Source organism: Hordeum vulgare, chromosome 3H, assembly GCF_904849725.1.
Source record: "Hordeum vulgare subsp. vulgare chromosome 3H, MorexV3_pseudomolecules_assembly, whole genome shotgun sequence".
Taxonomy (NCBI): Eukaryota; Viridiplantae; Streptophyta; class Magnoliopsida; order Poales; family Poaceae; genus Hordeum; species Hordeum vulgare.
This window is the reverse complement of record NC_058520.1, coordinates 510651494-510675838: the sequence shown is the minus strand read 5'-3', so window position 1 is coordinate 510675838 and position 24345 is coordinate 510651494.

The following is a 24345-nucleotide window of genomic DNA, read 5'->3' as shown; positions in this document are numbered from 1 at the left end:
TGGAACGTTCATGGAAATCACGTTAGGAGACGCTACAAAACTCCTAGACAATATCATGACGAACTACTCTCAATGGCACACTGAAAGGTCGCCTGCTAGCAAAAAGGTGCACGCTATAGAAGAGATTAACTCGCTTAGTGCTAAGATGGACGAGTTGATGAATTTGGTTGCTAGTAGAAACGCTACCGTAGATCCTAATTACATGCCACTATCTTCTTTGATTGAGAGTAGCAACAATAGTTTGGACGTGAATTTTGTTGGTAGGAACAATTTTGGCAACAATAATGCTTTTAGAGGAAACTATGTTCCTAGGCCTTTTCCTAGTAACTCCTCTAACAATTATGGCAATTCCTACGGCAACACTTATGGAAATCACAACAAAAGACCCTATGATTTAGAGAGTGATATCAAAGAGTTCATCAACTCTCAAAATATTTTTAATGCGTCCATAGAGGAAAAACTACTCAAAATTGACGATTTGGCTAAGAGCGTTGATAGGATGTCTTGTGATATTGATGCTTTGAAAGTTAGATGCGCTCCTCCCAAGGTCAACTTGGATGAAACTTTGAAAGATATGCGTGTCTCCATGAATGAGAGCGAAGAAAGAACTGCCCTAATTCGCGCTAGGCATGAATGGTTTAAAAGGGTGCGTTCTAGTGATGCAAATCACAAAGATCTTAAAGTGCTTGGTGTGTCTCCTCTTGAATCTTTGTTTTCGCATGTCAAACCTATTGATGAAGAGGCTGGATATGAATCCACTTTGGTTGAAAAACTCCCCAATGATTCGGAGTCCACCTATCTTGATGATAAAGGTGTGGAGAGTGTGGTAGAAGAAATCAAAATTTTGGGTAGTAATGAAACTACCACTTTGGATTTCAAGGAATTCAATTATGACAATTGCTCCTTGTTTGAATGCATTTCTTTGATGCAATCTGTTGCAAACTCTCCACATGCTTATAGCCAAAGCAAATCCTTTACCACGCATATCGTAGATGCTATGATGAAATCTCTTGAAGAGAAGCTCGAATTAGAAGTCTCTATACCTAGAAAACTTCATGATGAGTGGGAACCTACTATCAAAATCAAGATCAAAAACTATGAGTGCAATGTTTTGTGTGATTTTGGTGCTAGTGTTTCCGTGGTTCCAAAGATTTATGTGATATTCTTGGTTTTCATGAGATTGAAGAGTGTTCTCTTAATTTGCATCTTGCGGATTCTACTGTCAAGAAACCCATGGGAAGGATCTATGATGTTCTTATTGTTGCAAATAAGAACTATGTACCCGTGGATTTCTTTGTACTTGACATAGAGTGCAACCATTCATGTCCCATTGATTAGTCATGAAGAAATCATATACTTGTTGCAAAAGTTTTTCATGACATATGAGTTCTTCATGACTAATCAATGGGACATGAAGGATTGCAGTCTATGTCAAGTACAATGAAATCCACGGGTACATAGTTCTTATTTGCAACAATAAGAACATCATCGATCCTTCCCATGGGTTTCTTGACAGTAGAATCCGCAAAATGCAAATTAAGAGAACACTCTTCAATCTCATGAAAACCAAGAATATCACATAAAAACTTTGGAATCGCGGAAACACTAGCACCCAAATCACATAAAGCATTGCACACATAGTTTTTGATCTTGATTTTTATAGTAGGTTCCCACTCATCATGAGTTTTCTAGGTATAGAGACTTCTAATTCGAGCTTCTCTTCAAGAGATTTCATCATAGCATCTACGATATGCGCGGTAAAGGCTTTGCTTTGGCTATAAGCATGTGGAGAGTTTACAACAGATTGCATCAAAGAAATGCATTCAAACAAGGAGCAATTATCATAATTGAATTCCTTGAAATCCAAAGTGGTAGTTTCATTACTATCCAAAATTTTGATTTCTTCTACTACACTCTCCACACCTTTATCATCAAGATAGGTGGACTCCGAATCATTGGGGAGTTTTTCAACCAAGTGGATTCATATCCAGACTCTTCATCAATAGGTTTGACATGCGAAAACAAAGATTCAAGAGGAGACACACCAAGCACTTTAAGATCTTTGTGATTTGCATCACTAGAATGCACCCTTTTAAACCATTCATGCCTAGCGCGAATTTGGGCGGTTCTTTCTTTGCTCTCATTCATGGAGACACGCATAGCTTTCAATGTTTCATCCAAGTTGACCTTGGGAGGAGCGCATCTAACTTTCAACTCATCAATTTCACAAGACATCCTATCAACGCTCTTAGCCAAATCGTCTATTTTGAGTAGTTTTTCCTCTATGGACGCATTGAAATTCTATTGAGAGTTTATGAACTATTTGATATTACTCTCTAAATCAGAGGGTAATTTGTTGTTTTTTTCATAAGTGTTGTGGTAGGAATTGCCATAGTTGTTAGAGGAGTTACTAGGAAAAGCCCTAGGAACATAGTTTCCTCTAAAAGCATTGTTGTTGCCAAAATTGTTCCTACCAACAAAATTCACGTCCAAACTAGCGTTGCTACTCTCAATCAAGGAAGATAGTGGCATGTCATTAGGATCTACAGTAGCGTGTCTACTAGCAACCAAATTCATCAACTCGTCCATCTTATCATTAAGCGAGTTAATCTCTTCTATGGCGTGTACCTTTTTGCTAGCAGGCGACCTTTCAGTGTGCCACTGAGAGTAGTTGGTCATGATATTGTCTCGGAGTTTTGTAGCGTCTCCTAACGTGATTTCCATGAACGTTCCACCTAAGGCGGAGTCCAAGATATTGCGAGAAGCGAAATTCGAGCCAGTATAAAAGATTTGTATAATCATCCACAAACTCAAGCTATGAGCGGGACAATTTCTAATCATAAGCTTCATCCTCTCCCAAGATTGTGCAACGTGTTCGTAATCAAGTTTCTTGAATGTCATGATATTGTTACGTAAGGAGATGATCTTAGCCGGCGGAAAATACTTGGACATGTAAGCATCTTTGTACTTATCCCAAGAATCGATACTATTTTTAGGCAAAGAAGAAAACCAAGTTTTTGCGCGATCTCGCAACGAGAAAGGAAAAAGTTTGAACTTAATCACGTCATTATCCACATCTCTTTTCTTTTGCATATCACAAAGCTCAATGAAGGTATTGAGATGGGATGCGGCATCTTCACTAGGAAGGCCCGAGAATTGTTCTTTCATAACAAGATTCAGCAAAGCTGCGTTGATTTCATACGATTCCGCACTAGTGGCGGGAGCAATCGGAGAGTACTAATATAATCTTTATTATTAGTGCTCGAGAAGTCACAAAGTTTGGTGTTTTCAGCCATGATGACTTCAACAAACAAACAAACAAGCACACAAGCAAGCAAGAAAACCGGCAAAGGAAAACAACAAAGGAAAAAGAAAACGGCAAAGGAGAAAGGCAAATGAAAACGGCAAATGTGAAGTGGGGGAGAGGAAAACGAGAGGCAACTGGCAACAAAATTAAATGCAGGATATGATTTTGTGAGACCTACTTGGATAGATATCTCCTTCCCCGGCAGCGGCAGCAGAAATACTTCTGCTACTGCAACAAAAGACCTTCCAACGGCACCAGGAATCCTTCTGCTACGGCTATGCCTTAAGGGACTTCCTAGGCAAATATGCAAAGGATTTCCCCCGTGGCCTTGGAGCCTTGCGTTGGTATTCCCTCGAAGCGGAAAGGGTGATGTAGCACAGCGGTGGTAAGCATTTCCCTCAGTTTGAGAACCAAGGTAATGATCCAGTGAAGGAGTATCACAAGAGTGTGCACAAACACAAAAAGCTTGCTCCCAACGCTATGAAGGGATTGTTTCCCAAGTGAGAACTGAAAGCTGCAAAGTAACAAAGCAAAGTAAAAGCGGAGGTGTAAACGATAGATGTGAATAGACCCGGGGGCCATAATGTTTACTAGTGGCTTCTCTCATGAAATCCAGTAGACGGTGGGTGAACAAATTACTGTCGAGCAATTGATAGAACCGCACAAAGTCGTGACGATATCTATGGCAATGATTATATCTATAGGCATCACGTCCAAAACAAGTAGGGCGATACTTTCTGCATCTACTACTATTACTCCACACGTCGATCGCTATCCAGCATGCATCTAGTGTATTAAGTCCAAAAGAACAGAGTAACGCCTTAAGCAAGATGACATGATGTAGATGGAGAATCTCATATCAACGACAGAGCCCACCTTGTTACCCTTGATGGCAACTACTCAATGTGTGCCTTGCTACCCCTACTATCACTCGGAAAGGTCACCACATGGTAAGAACCCAAAACCAAGCACTTCTCCCATTGGAAGAATCATAGATCTAGTTGGCCAAAAAAAACCCAAGACTCGGAGAGACTTACAAGGATATCAAAGCATGCATATAAGAAATCAGCAAAGATTCAAATATATATCATAGATAATCTAATCACAAATCCACAATTCATTGGATTTCGACAAACACACCGCCACAGAAGATTACATCGGATAGATCTTCATGAAGATCATGGAGAACTTTGTATTCAAGATCCAAGAGAGAGAAGAAGCCATCTAGCTACTAACTACGGACCCGTAGGTCTGAAGTGAACTACTCACGAGTCATTGGAGGGGCGATGATGATGATGAAGAAGCCCTCCAACTCCAAAGTCACCTCCAGCATGGCGCCAGGAAGGGTCTCCAGATGAGATCTCGCGGGAAACGGAAGCTTGCGGCGGCGGAAAAGTATTTTCGAGGCTCCCTTGATTTTTTTCTGATTTTAGGGAATATATTGGCACAAGATCTAGGTTAGGGGGGCGCCAGGGAGGCCACAAGCCTACCCACCGCCGCCTCCCCCTGGTGGCGGAGTGGGGACTTGTGGGCTCCCTGGAGCCCTCCTGGCTTGGCCGATAGGCCCCTTGATCTTCTTCCGTTCGGGAAAAAATCATTTTGGGGATTTTATTCCGTTTGGACTCCGTTCAAAAATCAGACCTGAAAAGTGCCAAAAACACAGAAAAAACAGGAACTGGCACTTGGCACTGAATTAATAAGTTAGTCCCAAAAATATATAAAAGGTAAACAAAACATCCAAAGATGACAAGATAACAACGTGAAACCATAAAAAATTATAGATACATTTGAGACGTATCACCGCCCCCCTGGTGGCGGATGGGGGGCTTGTGGGCCCCCTATAGCCCTCCTGGGTTGGCCCTCAAGCCCCCTGATCTTCTTCCGTTCGGGAAAAATTTATTTCGGGGATTTTATTCCGCTTGGACTCCTTTCCAAAATAAGATCTGAAAAGAGCCAAAAACACACAAAAAAACAGGAACTCGCACTTGGCACTGAATTAATAAGTTAGTCCCAAAAAAGATATAAAAGGTACATAAAACATCCAAAGATGACAAGATAACAACATGAGACAATCAAAAATTATAGATACGTTTGAGACGTGTCACGCACCTCTGCAAATCAATGCTTCCCTCTGCGAAGGGCTTGTCTATTTATGTTCCTCTTGAGTCATCCTCCACTTATAAAAGCACCAATTAGAGAGCACCTCTGTCATTTTTATGCTTTGCTTTTAACTATGTTGAGTATGACTATGACTAGATCTTCATTGCCATGAATTACAATGCTTAGTCAGCCCTTGGTTTTTTAAGGTGCTCTGCATTTATGTTTTGCGGTCTCAGAAAGAGCTAGCGAGATACCATCTATTCGTACTGCTTCATGTTGTTTTGATTGAAGTGCTAACATTTGAGGCTTATTATTATTTGGTCGCTAGCTGATTATGCCATTGATATGAGTTTACCGTGAGACCAAGATGTCATTTGCTTATGTGGTTTGCTTGTGATGTTGCTGAAATTCTGGTTATGAGTTAGATATAGTTGCAACAACAAGATCAAAAAGAGTTCGTCAAAGTTTTTCTTTTGTCTCTCTCAGTTTGTCAACTGAGTTGCTTGAGGACAAGCAAGGCTTTAAGCTTGGGGGAGTTGATACGTCTCCGTCGTATCTACTTTTCCGAACTCTTTTCCCTTGTTTTGGACCCTAATTTGCATGATTTGAATGGAACTAACCCGGACTGACGCTGTTTTCAGCAGAATTGCCATGGTGTTGTTTTTGTGCAGAAATGAAAGTTCTCGGAACGTCCTGAAAATTTACGGAGATTTTTTCTGGAATAAAAGAAAAATACCTGCGCAAATATCCACGTGACGGGGTGTGCCAGTGGGCCACAAGCCCACACGACGCGGCCACCCCCCTAGGCCGCGCCATGTAGGCTTATGGGGCCCACGTGGCACCACCGCCCCCAATCTCAGTCCTATATCTTCCGTTTCGCGTGGAAAAAAATCAGAGAGAAGGTTTCATCGTGTTTTGTGATACGGAGGCACCGCCACATCCTGTTCTTCATCTCGAGGGCAGATCCGGAGTCCGTTTCGGGCTCCGGAGAGGGGAAATCGTCGCCATCATCATCGTCAACCTTTCTCCATTGACAATTCCATGATGCTCTTCATCGTTCGTGAGTAATCTCATCGTAGGCTTGCTGGGCGGTGATGAGTTGGATGAGATCTATCATGTAATCGAGTTAGTTCTTGATGGGGATTGATCCCTAGTATCCACCATGTTCTAGATTGATGTTGCTACTACTTGGCTATGCTTAATGCTTGTCACTAGGGCCTGAGTGCCATGATTTCAGATCTGAACCTATTATGTTGTCGCCAATATATGTGTGTTTTAGATCCTATCTTGCAAGTTGTAGTCACCTACTATGTGTTATGACCCGGCAACCCCGGAGTGACAATAGCCGGAACCACTCCCGGAGATGACGATAGTATGAGGAGTTCATGTATTCACCGCGTGTTAATGCGTTGGTCCGGTTCTTTATTAAAAGGAGAACCTTAATATCCCGTAGTTTCCATTAGGACCCCGCTGCCACGGGAGGGATGGACAATAGATGTCATGCATGTTCTTTTCCCTAAGCACGTATGACTACATACTGAATACATGCCTACATTAGATCGATGAACGGGAGCTAGCCACATATCTCTTTGTGTTATAGCTGTTACATGATGAACCACATCCGTCATACTCATCCATCACCGATCCACTGCTTATGAGTCTTTTACTACTAGTTCTCGCTACGTTACTTTGCCTAGGCTTGTCCCTTGCTACAAGAGGGATTGGGCCACTTTGCTGCTGTCACTACTGCTATTACTTTGCTGCTGCTGTCGCTACTGCTGTTACTTGTTACTTTGCCGCTGCTGCTACTACTGTTCCTTGCTACTCCGCTGTTACTTGTTGCAAGACTTCGTTGGCGCTAACATCCCGTCAACAAGGCCTTCTCTAGCACCGTTGCTGGGGATTGCCCAAGTTTTTTCTGGTAACATTGCTATCGCACTACCTTGCTACTGATACTTTGCTTGTCGTCACTAATCTTTCAGGTGTGGTTGAAGTGACAACTCGTCTGCTAATACTTGAGAATATCCTTTAGCTTCCCCTTGTGAGAGAATCAATAAATTTGGGTTGAATACTCTACCCTCGAAAACTGTTGCGATCCCATACGCTTGTGGGACATCAGCGCGGAGGAGGATTCTCCGGAGGAGGTGGTGGTGGCGGCACATCCTCACGCCCTGGATTCTGACGAGTTGGTGGAGCCATCCTGAAGACGGACAACACATTAGCCCACAAAATAAATTGAAGATATAGCTGAATCAAAATGACAGGAATATCTGAACAGGAATATAGCAATTGCACTCGAATCAAAATAGTAAGAATGCTTCCTCAAAGTGACGGTCGACAAAATTCTGATTAAGACCACTTCAAACAAGTATGAGCTAGAACAGCTCGGAACAAACAGATAATCGAGATTTCATCCGATATCTTCGTGGATAAGATCGCACGGGCTCAAATTTACAGTAGCCATCCTGTGCAAGGTAGTGCACATGACATACGAAGTATCCCCGAGTCGTAGCGAGCTACAAGGACTCTTTAAGACACAACGAGAACCGCTGTAAGACGACCGTGAACAAACATACCCACTGAACATCGAATCCCAACCACACATCATGCATCTGTAGGAAGATTGGCTGTACTCCCAAACAATCTGCACCAGTACTGGGGACATCGGGGTTATCTCGCCACTACTAGTATTGAAGCAATAATGAACATCCTCCGTTCTTAGATACTCAGAAACCTGAATGATGGTGATGTGCGCAAGAATCCCGTGGAGCTCAACTCCCCAGAAGAAATCAAGGCAGACAGGAGGCACCAAGACAGAACTCCGTCACATCGAAATCATATAGATTCACAAATACCCGCGTGATCCTAATTTTTTTTGAGCGAGAAGAGGAGTAGAATTAAGATTTCCTAAGTCAGGAACCTCACCAGAGCATGGAAGAGGAGAAAAAAGAATCCTACTCTCCGATATAACTAAGTCTCAAACATTTTACTAGACTTGACTCGGTCAGGTACGATCACACAAAGGCCCCTACGGTGTAAGGCTCTGATTACCAACTTGTAACGACTAAGATGCGGTCCTTTCCGATTTGGGGAACGAGGCCCAAAATTGGAAAGAAGCGCATCTAAGCGTTTCGCAAGCACGGTAACATAGCACATCCATACATAATAACATAATGACAATAAGGGATTCAACTATCATCTCATAAATATATCAGAGTTACATCACGCATCCAAACAAGGTAGTTCCGCTACGGACTAAAAAACATGGGAAATGACTATGCTACCCTGCATGCTAGCCCATGATCACGACCACGCCTCAGTCTTCTGGATAGTTCACGTACAGGCGGTCGTTCTCCTCATCGTACTGCCACGCCAGCTGCGTGTCGTCGGGATCACCTATCTCGGGGGTGCCTGAACCTGTTGGAGTAGTGAAGGAATCTGTGAGCCATGGGGACTCATCAATCTATGACCTCGGTGCCAGAACTAGTCAAGTTATTAGGTTGGAAAGGGGAGTATTTAGGTTGCAGCATCCTAAGCTTTATATGGTGGCTAACTTACGTAGAACATGTATTGAAGGTGGTCTATACAAGCGGTCTATGTTTAAATGATCACTAAGTGATCCTAAACACCTACTTACGTCATTCATAAGCCCACCATGTTCCCATTCGAAGAGAGATCTTTGAAGGGGACAGTCACGGTTACGCACACATTTGGCAATTTTATTTGAGTTATGTTTAAGTTGTCTATTACCAGATGTTAACAAATATTCCAAGTTGCCACATAACTGCGGACACGGCTATCCTAAAGATTAAACCCTGCAGGGGTCCTCCAACTAGTCCATCACAAAGGTACACGGGACGCAAAGTAATCCTCTATCACGAATCTCGTGATCTCGTCGGATTCCTTAGAGGAAAACCTCAACTCTGGGGAGAACCAAAGCTTCACCGGGATTCCTATACGCAAGATATATCACTAAGGTAACACAAGACTAGCAGGACCTCCCGTCATGTCGACGACCCTGATAAGAGTCGCGTATCTCAGTCTCAGGACACGACGGATGGAACTAGCTACGAGAACCAAACCTCAAGTTTCCTTGTGGTGGCCCCGCAGGCAGACCAGTTTGGACCAACACTCATGAGGAGCACTGGCCCGGGTTGTTGATTAAAGATCCTCGGGGTGATCATTCTCTATGCAGATTATTATTAAGTGATTAGCAAATTAACACCAATGTTGGGTCCTGCCGTACAAGTCTTAACACTACGCGATTTATCAAGGGGGTCCCCATAACAACCCCGGATGTGTTAGGAGCGATCATTATGGAATCAAACACCGGTAGCCGCTATCTATGGTGGCAATAATGAAACAAAACACCCGGCAAAAGGCTAGGCCTTCCGTTATTAACCAAGTATATAGGTGCATTAATTAAATTACAGAATTAAGATAATGATAGCAAACTCATGTTATCACATGAGACAAAGCACGTGCAACTAGCAACACTAACATTAGAAGCTTAGCAAGCCTACTTAGCCATAGAAGATTTGCTAGGAAGGGATAAGTGTTTGGGTTTCATGGCAATATTAGAAGGCAATTATTTCAGTGGTAGGCAGCGAGCATATGATGGAAGATACGTAAACTAGCATAACAAGTCTAGAGATGGAATCAAGGTCATATCATCTTTCCTGTGATATCCTCAGCTTGGAACTGCTCTTGTTCGTCCTGCCTGTACTCTCCCGGATCCACGTAGTCGTTCTCCGATCTCGGTGCTACCCAACATAAAAATAGCATCCAATGAACAACAGCACCTCAAGATGCAACAAGCACATGATGCATGAGATGAATATGAGCATGCATCTCTATTCTACTCTCCAGCACAAGCATGAGAAGTAAATACATGCTCCTAGATAGAACTTCACCCTAAGCTATCTTGACATGCATGATGATGACATGATCAGATGTTTCACGTGAAAACGATGCAAAAGCATATAAAGAACATTACAAACGGAGCTACGGATCAACGGGAAACAATGAAACAAGAAATGAAGTGCTACGTGTCAATTACATCACAACACACCCAATGGCATAACTCTGGTGTTTCCAGATTTCCAAGACATAAAACAAACCAACATGGATGAGGTGGTGCAAAGAATAACACCACACCATCATCTATGCACTCTCAATCATCAAAACAACAAAACTACACAATCTGCCATAAACAGCATCATAGCTCTTTGAGAGCTACATGCAAGTCACCCACAGCCACCTAAACATGCCAAATAACATATGTGGCAGAAGCTATCCAAGAGTACACAGCTGCTAACTTGGCCAAAAATATCAGATTTCAGGGACTTAGTGAAAATTCCAGATTCTCACTAGCTGTTTATGCTCAGAAGCGTTTTGACAGCACCCAAATAAATATCTACAGGACTCCAAATGGAATGAAAATTTACAGGGAGCTAGACAAACACATAAGCTTCAACTTCCCAGTTGAAAGCTAAGGCTAAATCACAACACATTGACCTGCACAAGCTCATCTACAGGAGAAGAAAATATAGGCAGATTCTCAGACTTAGTGAAAATCACAGATTTTCACTAATCTGGAATTTCAGCCACATGCCTACTTTGACTAAGCACCAGTTGCACATAGGAATTAATAAGCATGAAACAAAAGCAACAAGTGGTAGAGGGGGTCACCCTCTAATGCCACAACAAGGAATCAACCTCTTGTGCACACCACAACTCATGAGACCAAGCTCCAAACATAGAACAAATCTTAAATATGTCATCTCCAGAAAGTGTTCCAATGGCAAAACTGACTTCGCCAATGGGTTCCTGGGATGATTCTACCCCAAAAACATATATAATAACTATGTACTTGCATGGAACAAAAGGGCACAAAGTAGAAGTGTAAATCTACATGGAATCACATCTAGTGAATAGTGCATCATCACATGTGCTATTCACTAGAACAATACCTACACAAGCACATGCACTCTAACAACACTACATTGGTGCACATGAGGGGTACACCTCATGATCATGTGCCTTAGCACACCACCACACACCACACACCTCAAGCACTCCACTCCTACACACACAAGATAGCACATGTGCACATCCAAGGCTCACCAAGCCTTGGGCATGTGTAGGTCACCACACACTTACACATACATCTCATGACAAGAGCTCCTACATATGCACAAGGTAGGTGAGGGGGAAAACCCACACACACACTCACATCACATATTGCACAAGAGGTGCATATATACCACCCTTGGTGCTTGCACCACACCCATGCACATAACATCACCACCCACTCCACAACATGTATGCTACACCTCTATACATGCCAAGCTACTCCCAAGCATTAGCTAACTCACACAACACCCATGCACACAAGGCCCTTCACCTACACACAACACTACATAACCTACACAAGCACATATGATATCTGCACATGCCACAATAACAACCACAACCTACTGTTGAGGCAAGAAACAAAACCCATTTAAACTAACCTAGCATGCCACAGCAAGTATGCAGCGAGCAAAGCTAAAACAGAAAATAAAAGAAACTAAAAAAATAAGAAACATGGGAGGAGTCGAACCCCAGACCCCCTGTTATCACAACACAGCTACTCACCACCCTGCTACTAACTACATGCTCGACAGAGAAGGGAACGCTTACAAGGTATCTTCTCAGCTGCTGTTATTCTACTGTCGACAGAAAAAGAATCAAAAGGGGGGGGGGGTGATCCAACTGGGATTCGAACCCTGCACCTCATACAACACACACAACAGGCACGCGCTGCGAACCAATGGGACACTCAACGGGATCTGACAGAGAGAAGGATGACTACAAGGTATACTACCACTAGAGAGTGCTCTGCTCTGCCTGCGCAGGGATGCCGACAGGGAAGATCACCGGAGCGCTCTCTTCTACTACAGCCGCTACGACGAGGGGGGGATCCACTATGCTATGGCGCTGCTACCGCGAGGGAAGGCCCTTGCCATGCTCTGCTACGCACGAGCACACACCCAAGCAAACCCATGCACACATGCCTACTTCTGCTCGGGGCATGAACGCACACACATCATCTCGCCGGATCTATTCGAGGGAGAAGGGAGGAGGAGGCCGGCTCACATAGGGAAGGAAGAGGGGGCGCCGATCGGAGTAAGGGGCATCCTAGAGTTGATCCGAAGGGGAAGAAGAGGAGGTGAGGAAGATCCTGCTTCAGACCAAGGAAGAAGGACAGAGACCACTGGGACCGAGCCGATGGCGAGCTCCTCCCCGTTGGTGAGGTCGCTCCTTGACCTCAGCGACGGCGGGAATGGAACGCGGGGTGCATCCCCGAGGTCCTGGACATGGCGGCGGCGCCAGACGATGACGAGAGCAGGGTAGACGCCGGCGATCACTTCTCTCCTCTCTCTGTTTCGATCTGCAGAGACTTACCGGAGGGGGAAGGAAGGAAGGAGGGAGATGGAGAGAGGTGGCGGCACAGATGGGGAAGGGGGAAACCCTAGGGAAAGAGAGGGCCACAAACGCCGATGCTTTAAGGCCATTGATGGGATGGACACCGTCATGCCGCGCCTCCCTCTCTCTGCACTTCGGACGGAAAGCAGCACAGGGTGTACACGCCGTCATAGGAGGAAGGAGGGACATGTGCCTTGGGCTGCCGTGGGGGAAGAGTGTAGTTGGGCCATGCGAGGAAAAATGGTCCATGACTGGCGACAGAAAGAGATAAAGGCTCTGTGAGGGGTTTTCTATTTTCTAAATAAGCCAGAGAAGGTTTAAATCCAAAGCAAAACTGATGGGGAATAAAAATAAAACAAATACCCCCTAGTCATAAGGGAATTATGACCCATTTGAATAAAATAGAAAAGAATTATTTGGGGCAACTAAATATTTTCAAAACAGCATTTATTATATCTGTTTTGGAAGTATTTGCACCTTTCAAATAAGGATTAAAGCAGCAACTTCACCTCTACAATTTCACCACAAAAATATGCTTAACCCTGGACATTTTAAAAACAGAGAAGAGGCAAAGATTATTTGGCTTAGGACAAACTAAAGAAGGGGAGGCTTTATAACATAGAGCTACCACATAGTGCTACAAGCAAATGCACCACTCCACTTATCAACACATACCACACTCATCACCACATCACAAGTATCACTCCAACACATAAGCTCACAAGGCAACAACACAAGACATGGTAAGAATGGGATGGCATGGATGTATGCATGCAAAAGAGAACAAAACAAGGGGAGCATCACATGAAATCATATGCATAGATAGCTCTCATGTCCATGACAAGTTGGACCCACATGAAGAAGGTTCCAAAAAGGGAAGGTTACACACTTGGGGCATTACACAAGCATATAGGTGCATTATTTAAATAACAGATTTAACATAATGATATCAAACTCATGTTATCACATGAGACAATTGCACGTGCAACTAGCAACACTAACATTAGAAGCTGAGCAAGCCTACTTATCCGTACAATGTTTGCTAGGAGGGAAAGTGTTTGGGTTTCATGGCAATATCAGGAGGCAATTATTTCAGTGGTAGGTAGCGAGCATATGACGGAGGAAACGTGAATCTAGGCACAACAAGACTAGAGATGGTATCAAGGTCATGTCGTCTTGCCTGTGATGTCTTCAGCTTGGGACTGCTCTTGTTCGTCCTGCACGTACTCTCCCGGATCCACGTACTCGCTCTGCGATCTCGGTGCTACCCAACATAAAAATAGCATCCAATGAACAACAGCACCACATGATGCAACAAACAAATGATGCATGAGATGAGAATGAACATGCATCTCTATTATAGTCACTTGCACATGCATGAGAAGAAACTGCAAACTTCTGGACAGAACTTATCTCTAAGCTATCTTGACATGCATGAAGATGACATGAACATATGCATCACGTGAAAATGATGGAAAAACATATAAAGAACGTTACGAACGGAGCTACGGATCAACCGGAAACTACGAAACAAGGTACAGAGTTTTACGAATCAAATCCATCACCAACACACTCCAATGGCATACTTCTGGTATTCCCAGGTTGCCAAATCACCAAACAAGCAAGTATAGATGGGGTGGTGCAAAGAAACTCACCACACCATCAACTATGCACTTACGAGCATCAAAACATCAAAACTATACATTCTGTCCTAAACAGCAACATAGCATTTTGACGGCAACATGCAAAGCACCTACAGCCACCCAAATGTGCCAAATAAGATATGTGACAGAAGCTATTCCAAAGCTCTACAAGCATGAGAAAAAAGATAATACAAAGGAGTTTCACACAGAAAGTTCTACAGCTGCTAACTTGGACAACAATATCAGTTTTCAGGGACTTAGTGAAATTCTCAGATTCTCACTAGCTGTTTATGCTCTGAAGCATTTTGACAGCACACAAAACAATATCTACAGGAAGTCAAATGGAATGAAAATTGACAAAGAGCTAGACAAACACAAAAGCTACAACTTTCCAGTTGATTGCAAGGGCTGATTCCCAACACATGAACTTTTGCAAGCACAACTACAAGGGAAGAAAATAACAACAGTTTCTCACACTTAGTGAAAATCACAGATTTTCACTAAGCTGAAATTTTCAGCCACATGCCTACTTTGACTAAGCACAATTTGCACATATAAACCCCTAAGCATGAAACAACACCACCATGCTGTAGAGGGGTTCACCCTCTACTGCCACAACAAGGAATCATCCTCTTGGGCTCATCACATCACATGGAACCAAGCTCTAAACATTGAACAAAATATAAATATGACATTCCCAGAAAGTGTTCCAAAGGGAAATCTGATTCCACCAATGGATTCCTGGGATGATTCCACCCCAAAAACATATATAATACCTAGTTACTTGCATAGAATATATGTGCACAAAGCTAAGAAGAAAATATACATGGAATCAGATAGAGGTGAATAGTGCTATATCACATGTGTTTCTCACTAGATCATTACCTACACATGCATTTGCACACACCACAAATCCAATGGTGACATGAGGTTTTAGACCTCATGTATCCTTGCGATAGCACATCACCATTCACACACACATCCTCAAGCATACACACACTACATACATACACTCACATACATACATTCCTACACCTACACATACAAGCTTGCACATAAGTGCTCATCAAGGCAAATCATGCCTTGACATGTGGCTGTCACACACACACATGCACACACACATCATACCACAAGATCACCTACATCTACCACAAAGTATGTGGGGGGCGGGGAACCCACACACATACCACTCACAATCTTGCACAAACTAGTGCTTAAGCTCATCACTCATGCACATAGTTGATAGCACACACAAATACTAGCACCACCTACTCACACACACATAGGTACACCTACACATGCATGGAGGCTTCCTCACACATACACACTTGCATCCCAAAAGTCCCTACACATGCTAGCAAAATAGCTAGAGAGAACCTGCTGGTTGTGAGGTAAAAAAAACCACACAAGGTGATCAAGCATACCACAACAACTATTCTAGCAAACAATTGAAAATCAGCAAAAGAACTAGGCAAAAATAAAAGGGGCTGGCCTGGGAATCGATCCCAAGACCCCGTGCACCAACAAACCACCACACACCACTATGCTAAGCCTCTCTGGCTCGACAGAACAGAGGGGTAATGCAGGATATGCTTCCCCTGAAGCTAATGTGCCGAAAATAAATAGCAAAAGGGGGGTGTCGCTCCGGGACTCGAACCCACACCCGCCTGATGCCACAAAACACCCCTACCACTACGTTGTTGCTACTGATCTTAACAGAGAAGAGGAGGTTGCACTATTTGGTACCCCTCTGTGCTCCTGCAACAGATCGACGGTGGCCGAAACAGGGGATGACCGCCGAGGAAGCTACGACCTAAATTGGTCAAAGACTGCTTGCAGGGAGGAAGAGGGATCCACCAGGGATCCATTCCCGTGCCTACCGCAGCAGGAGGGAGCCTGCCATGGTGGCGCCACTACGCTCATCTAGGCGGCGACTACGGCGACAAAACGGCGGCGCTACGGCGACAGGAGCCTACGTGCGAGGGGGGAAAGGAAGAAGGGGACGAGCAGCTCACCTTGGAGTGCTCGGGGACGACTGGCTTCGACGGAGAGGAAGAAGAGAAAGCAGCCACCGCGCGACCCGCAGCTGCTCCGGCAACGACGACGCAGAGCGAGATGCCAGGGAGGATGATCGTCCTCGCTAGCGTCGGGAATGGAATGGGGGTTAATTACCCATCCTCATGGACAGCTCGGGCTCGACGGAAATGCACCGCCGACGAGGGGAGGGAGGACGGAACACCGGCAGGGACACTGACTCTGAACCTGCTCTTACAGATCTTACCTGAAGGAGAGGGAGAGAGAGATGGAAGGGAGGTGGCGGCGCTAGGAGGTTGGATGCAGAACCCTAGGCAGCAGGGCACGCACGCCGAGGTTAAATAGGGGCCTCGACGTCCATGAGCCTCACGGCATCGCTACGCTCTCTCCTCGCGTGCCTGTTACTGACGGAAGAAACATGGGAGGAAGAAGATGCCGTCAGAGAAAGGGAGGACGCGCGTGGGCTGCCGCTGGTGAATCACAGAGGAGAGGATGGTCCTCGGGAGGGAAAAGTGGCCCATGTTGGTGCCAGGTAAGGGAGAAAAACCCCTCGGGTTTTCTATTTGAAAACAACACCAGCAAATAAATAATCTCCCAGGCAATTATGACCTATTAAAATAAAATGTAAAAGGAATTTTTGGAGCCTTTAAATATTTACAAAACAGAATTAATTAATCTGTTTTGTGAATATTAACACCACTCAAACAAAGTTTCAAAACACTAAAAACATAGCATCACATCCACCAGAATTCATACTAAAACATGGGCATTTTTGAAACAGGAATGGAGCAAGAGAAACTTGAGCTTGAGATAAATAGAGAGGAAGAAGTTTTGAAACCTAGTTGCAAACCAACATAGTTGCTCCTACTTTCAAACAACACCCCACATCACTACACATATCATCATCACATGTCACACCACATACGTGACCACATTGGCAACAAACACAAGAGGCATGGAATGAATGGATGCATGAATGCAATGGGGAGACGAAGTAACATCACATGCAATGACACATGAAATATACTCTCATAGCAATGACAAGATGGACCCACATACAAGAAGGTTCCAAATAGGGCAAGTTACACTCTCGGGGCATTACATAGTATCACTTCATTATCACCTCTAGCTATGGATGGATTTGTACCCTATTAGGGCGGTATGACCATACATATCATTTATTGATATGATATATCCAAATAGAACTTCTCGTATATGTTTTGGATATATGTAGACTGATATCTATTCTTGAGAGAATGCTCAAGTTGTAAATTAAAGCTAATTTTGGTTGGAACCAAATTTTCCGTCTTGAGATGATTTTGTGTATGTTTAGGTCTTGTAGAGACATTGATGATGAAATCGTCGATATACACTATGGTGATGTAAGGAAATAAAATTTTGGCATTCCTTTATTAACACATAAACAATCATCATTGAGTAATCCTTCGGAAGAAGAAAATCATTTAGTCGGTAGTACCATATGATTATCGACTATTTTGAGCCATAGAGTAACTTCTGAAATTTTACACAAATATGTTGCGATTTATTTTGGATTTGGAATTACAAGCCCATCAGGGACTTCGTTATAAATTTCCAAAACGAGTAACTCATATGAGTATGTAGTTACTGCGTCCATTAACTGCATGGATAATATAATTTGTACTGCCAATGATATTTATTATCGAAACTTAATTCCACTCATACCAGGAGTGTATGTTACATCATAATTTGATGTCGGGTCTCTGCATGAACCCATTTGTCTATGAATGAGAATTTTTAGTATTCCATATGGAAGATACTTATGAGGAGTAGGTATTACTGTGGTTCAGGGCCCAAAAGGTTTTAGCAATTTTCAGAACAAATATATGTCGACAAATGTAGACTTATGTTATATGATTTTGGAGGAATCAATGAAATTTGTGGAAATGTACTTATTCATTTTAACTCCTTGTGATTTCCTACAACAATGGAGTCAAGGTGTTTCGATGTCCCGGCACGAAACCATTTGTGCACATTTATGTCGGGCTTTGGATGATGAGCATCCAGTGAGGTGTTCTTTCAACTTGATGTTGAATTACATTTACTGGTTGAGGATTTGATTTCCCCTATTTCCGCGGAAGCATATGCGAGATTATATCTCGTGTGGTTAGATTTCTCCCCCTCTTGCTCTCATTTCGGGAGAAGAGTGGCTTATCAGGTACCTCCACTCTTTCTAACACTTTACTGCAAGAATATAAAATTGAGTGACACCTTTGTCATCAGTAAATGTATGTGGCAGATTTGCAATATGTTGCAAATATGTGATTCTAAACTTCTTGTTCAGATTCTTTGAGTACGTGGACATAAGGACTGAATGTGAATAACATTTCAAATTTATTACTTGGCATTCTTTGTGGTACTTATCTCCCCCTAAAGCCAGAAATGTCCTTATTGCGACGCAATCAGCATATGGGCTATGAATAATTTTGATTGGCGAATAAATTGTTATTCCTCACATAGATCCCTAATTTTCTATGAGAGCCCATTGATGTATGCTGGAGTGGTGATATCGGTACGTAACCGAATTATCACAGATAGGAAATACTTTGTTGATTTCCACATAATTACTACAAGGGGAAAGTAGTATGCTATGCAGTTGGTATGATTTATATCATAGTTACGGTGTGTAATGCCGTATTTTTCTAGCATGAGGTTAGTAAATTACAATTCTATAAGTTTGGTCATATTGTTAATTTTATTATCTTTGATAAGAAATTGAACTAAACCATTATGTGTATTACATAATGTATTATGTATAATTAGACATTGCTTGTGAAATGAGTTCAACGAAGTTGTCCATTTGAATGGATTTATCCCTTATTTAGGATAACTTGCTCTTACTTTGAGAATTTGAGAAATTAATTTACTTATATCATTCATGGCTTGTGTGACAAGAGACACAGTGGAAATCATTTTATAAATGTTTCCATGAGTACCATGAAGTATCTATATAATACCACATAATGGTTGAGTAATCCACATATCTTCTAAATGTCTTCGAGGAAGAATGAGTGGCTCATTTAGAATTGTAAGGTGAGAGTGCCTTAAATTAAGGTCCTCTATCACACATGTGGTGCACATAAAATCTGATGATTTGGGAAATTTTGCAACTTGTTAAGTTGTGACCAATAGAATTGTCCATAATATTCTAATCAACCCCAAACCAGGATTGTAAGGCTTATAACCAAATATTTTGTAAGATTCAGAAAATTATTTTGTACGCAACAAAACTAACTATGAATTGATTCATACATTCAGAATTTATCAAACATGATGTCAAAGAAATAGGATATTGGACATTATACTACATGTAGTAGTACAACTATTTGCAAACGATATTTTGGGAATAATCGGGATATTACATGAGGTCTCCCATTTACTGAAAAATGAATTATGCAAACATATCATAGGCGCAAAAGAATTCATCATTATTTTGTTGCACTATAATTTTGGTTCTCCTTCTGATGAAGATTTGAGAACATCATTTACCAGAATATTTTCTGGTTATATGTTTGCAAACTTTCAAATATGCCAATGAACTCATTTGCCTTTTAATAATTTTGCAATGTGGTTTGACCATATGTTTGAGAGTTTGGTTATCATATGTACGATATTTATGTAAGCACACAATTGACAAATTTGAGAGTTGTTTTTGTGATCATTTGAAAACGATCTATTCCCTATTAAGAGGTAATTCTCTCTTTGGTTGTCTTTTAGCCACCACTTTAATTTGAAATCCTCATGGCTATATTTTGTCGCCACTGACTTGGTTTTCACTACCAACAAGATTTTCAAATGATGGTATAGCATCTGTGGGGTGAGTTTGATGATTTTAAGAAAGTCCATGTTCCTTCATCATGGAAAATGGTAGTACCATCATTAGAGGATGTAAAGTGTATTAGTGGATTTTCAATCAGATCTGCATATGAAGATTCTGATCATGAGGTCTCAACTTGAAGTTGATTAAGGTGATAGAATTGTGAGCCGCGATAAGACTTGATGTCCTTGAAAAATGAATGGGATATCATTCACGATGTGCTCATGGCAGCATTTTTCTCTTAAGCGAGTATTCAAGGTGAACCTATATTCATCCATTGTGTACTTAGTTTCAGAACCAAGTGAAGTTGGTGACATATAAAATGCATATGTGCATCAATAGAATAGCCATGTGTTACATGAAATGATCATGCATTATTTAATTTACTTCTTGGAGTAAAATAAAATATAAGGATGAAATGATCTTGTTGAGCAAAATCCGCCAAGGTGATGCTTGGTGACATGGGGTGTAAACCTTCAATATAGTGCATGCGATGAAATCATTGCTAATGTTTTGGGCCTCATTCATGAGACAAAGTGTGACTTTAGAGTCACGACCAAAACATAGACTTTGGAATTTTAACATTGCTTAGTCACTATGAAAATAACAACCACAATGTGATGTGGGTCTTGCAATAGTGTTTGAGACACTCGTTATAAATTATGGTATCCATCTTGATGGATGGATGACACTATAATTAGAAATAGTGACGTAGGCTCCATTGCCATGCATTTTACGAATGTAATTGTAACATCCCAATTTTCCTAATTGGGAATGTTTTACATTGTAGCTAAGCATCTATGCATAAGTGATTGAAATAAATTTAGCTCGTGAATTTTCCATCATCTTTGATTTGCATTTCTATTTTCTTCCTCGCGCGAGAAATGCCCGGAGAAAACTCTCTTGCACGCAAGAGAGAGAGCGGAGGAAAATGACCCTCCAAAGTGCGGGCAATTTTTGAAATGTTGGAGCCAAGAAAACCCAAAGTTCTTTTGCAAAAATAACTGCAAAAAGAAATAAAGCAAATTGGGAATTTCTGAAAAAACATTTTTTAAATTTTTTTATTTTGGCTTTAAAAAAATGTTATTCGGGTAGAGATTCTTTTTCTGATTTTTTTTTCTATATAATACCATATATAGATATTTTGATTTATTTCCTTTTTTTAGTTTTTCTTTTCTGTTTTGGAAAAGGTTTAATAAAAGGAAAGTCTTTTTTTTCTCTAACCACCGCCCTTGGGCGCTAGATAGCTGGGCTGAATCCCCACTTACCCGGGATTGAAACCCCTTTTAAACCGGCCGCCCGACCCCAATCTCTCCTCCCCCTCTCTCTGCCCAAGGGACCCACTGGCCGACACCTACCTCTCCCGCGGCCTTCTCCTTCCTTCCTCTCTTTCCTTCTCTGCTCCACCCGAAACCGAGCCGCACCACCTCAGGATTTCTTCCCCGTTTCTACCTCTCCCCTTCCTTAGCTCGCCCCCCTCCTAGCCTATAAATACTCCCCACCCCTAGCCGACCCCGTTCCCAACCCTACGTCGCTCCGCCGCCGCCCCTAGCCGCCGTACCACTACTGCCGCCGGTGCAAGCTACAGCCACCTTCGGCTGCACCACTTCGGCCGCCCTGGGAGCGCCACCCCCCCGAGCCCCCTTCGCTCCACCGCCGCCTCCCCTCGGAGGAGGACCCCGCCGCCGCCTCCCCCGAAGTCCCCACCGCCCCGGAGCTCCCTCCCCCCCTCGCCCGCAACGCCCCCGCTGGAGCAAAAGCTACTGCCCCGGTCAAGGTAGCTTCTCCCTCCTCTCCCCGTTATTTCATGTCTTCTTTTTTCTAGCCGTTAGATATTGGATATAGGGCCTAGATTAGATCACTAGGTAACTCTTCGGTTTAGTTTAGAAAACCAGTGGGTTTTTTTTGTCACTTATATTTAGCCAGCCTTCTTGCTCTTTGTAGAGTCATGCTGATAATGTGTTAGAATAAAACGAGTTTGAATGAAAGTGAATGGACGATTAGTCCTGATTTCTATTGATTCTCAAGTATATATACATCTGAAAGAGGTGCAAAGAAGAGGTGTTTGTTCGGATGCATCCCTCCGTTACAGGTGCCTGTTGGAAATAGAGGAGAGGGAGGAGACACGAGTGTTCGGGGTTGGACACATCCCTTGGCTAATTAATCTACTAATTAATTTTTAACACCAATAATAGCGAGTCACTGATTGGGCGTTCTTTCCTCCCGGTACACGTCTCTTCCTCATCCTCCTCCTTTATTCTCCATCTCTCTAGTTTTTCCTCCCAAAACCCCAACCGCCTCTCTCTAACAATTGCACCATGGTCGCCACTGAGGACGTGATGTCTGCATTGTCACTTCCCGTTGAGCTCATGCAGTCTTTTCCCCATCGTCGGGGGAAGAGGAGGCTAGCGCTGCTCTTCCTGGAGGAGTGCACCGTCGCGCCATCGATGGTAGGAAACAAGACAGAGCATGCGGTCGCCACCAGCTGGTGCATCGATGCAAGGAGGGCAGGTGGTGCACATCGTTCCCACCGGCTTTGCTATGGGCGACTCTGGTACTCTCATGGGGCTCGGCCAAGTTGGAGACCAGGCAGTGTGTGCGACCGAGAAGAGCCGGCCACAGATGCTCGATGCCCCTCCCCCCGTCACTCCTCTTTCTTCGTCCGTTGTAGGGTGCGCCCGGTTGTTCCTCCTTCTCCTTCATTGTCGGGATGGGCTCGACTACAGTTATGCCCCCTCTCTATCTCTGTCCAGTGGTGGAGATAGGCCTAGGGAAATTAGGGCTATAGCCCTAGGCCTAGTAACAACTTGCCTTATAATTTCTTCTTGTAAAGTATATAAAATCATCTAAATGGTTCACTTAAGCTACCTAAGCCCTAGGCGTTTCTTGATGCTAGCTCCTCCACTATCTGTGTCCATTGCTCAACTAGCTTGGCTTGCAAGAGGGTGCCCCCTGCTCTGAGTCCAAAAGAACACCTCGATGAGAAAGTCCTTCCATTTGTAGCGAAGCTTGTGTAGATATCGTATCTATTTCTTTTACATGTGGGTAATGTTGTCTTTAAGAAAGTTTTACCATTACTTTTTACATTATTATAATTTTTAATCTGTCAAGGCACCCTCTTATTGGCGAATAATGAGGAAGTTTTGGTTGCTTGGGAGCAAGGACATAAGATTGTTGTGCGTGACACAATTGACCTGAAACAGTTGCTCGAATTGGAAAATTTAGTTTCTTGTGTTAAAATTTATTAGACGGTTGAGTGTGAAGACGGTGTAGATGCATCGCCTTGGGATACCAAAGTTGTTATCTTAGAAGATCTTTTATCAATACATCATTCACTGTAGCTATAATTGATACAAAAAATGTTGTGTGTGAAGAGAACACTGCAGATTCCAAATCTTCATCAAATACAGATGCACCATTATGTGTTAATGCTAATCAGGTTTTATCAGGTTTTGTTGTTGTCAATTATCAGTTTTTCTCACTTATTCTCTCTAAGTAGAAAGGAACGTGACAATCTGCATTTACATTTGCAGATACTGCGGGACACTCCAACTTATCTGGAGGCACTAGATGTGCAACATATGCATTTCTAAGAGAACTAAACTCTGCTATTTCTGACTTCACCAAGGTAGAACTTTTAAATTCATAACTTCTTCCCTTTAATTTTGTGTAAAATGACCTTGGGATCTTACTCTGATGTTAGGCTATATAATCAATCCATCAGTCGAGGAGGTATGGAAGCAGCGGGGACAAGCTTGTGCTGCTTTAGGAGTGTTCATCGAGGCAAGCTTGTTATAATTGTGTAAACTTCAAAACTATATGGGTAAAGTCAATAAAGACATGTCATATTTTAGAAAACTCAAATATTGCATGGTAGTAGTCGTATTGTAAGAGCAATAAATAATAAACGTGAATCTATATTCTATTTTTATTCC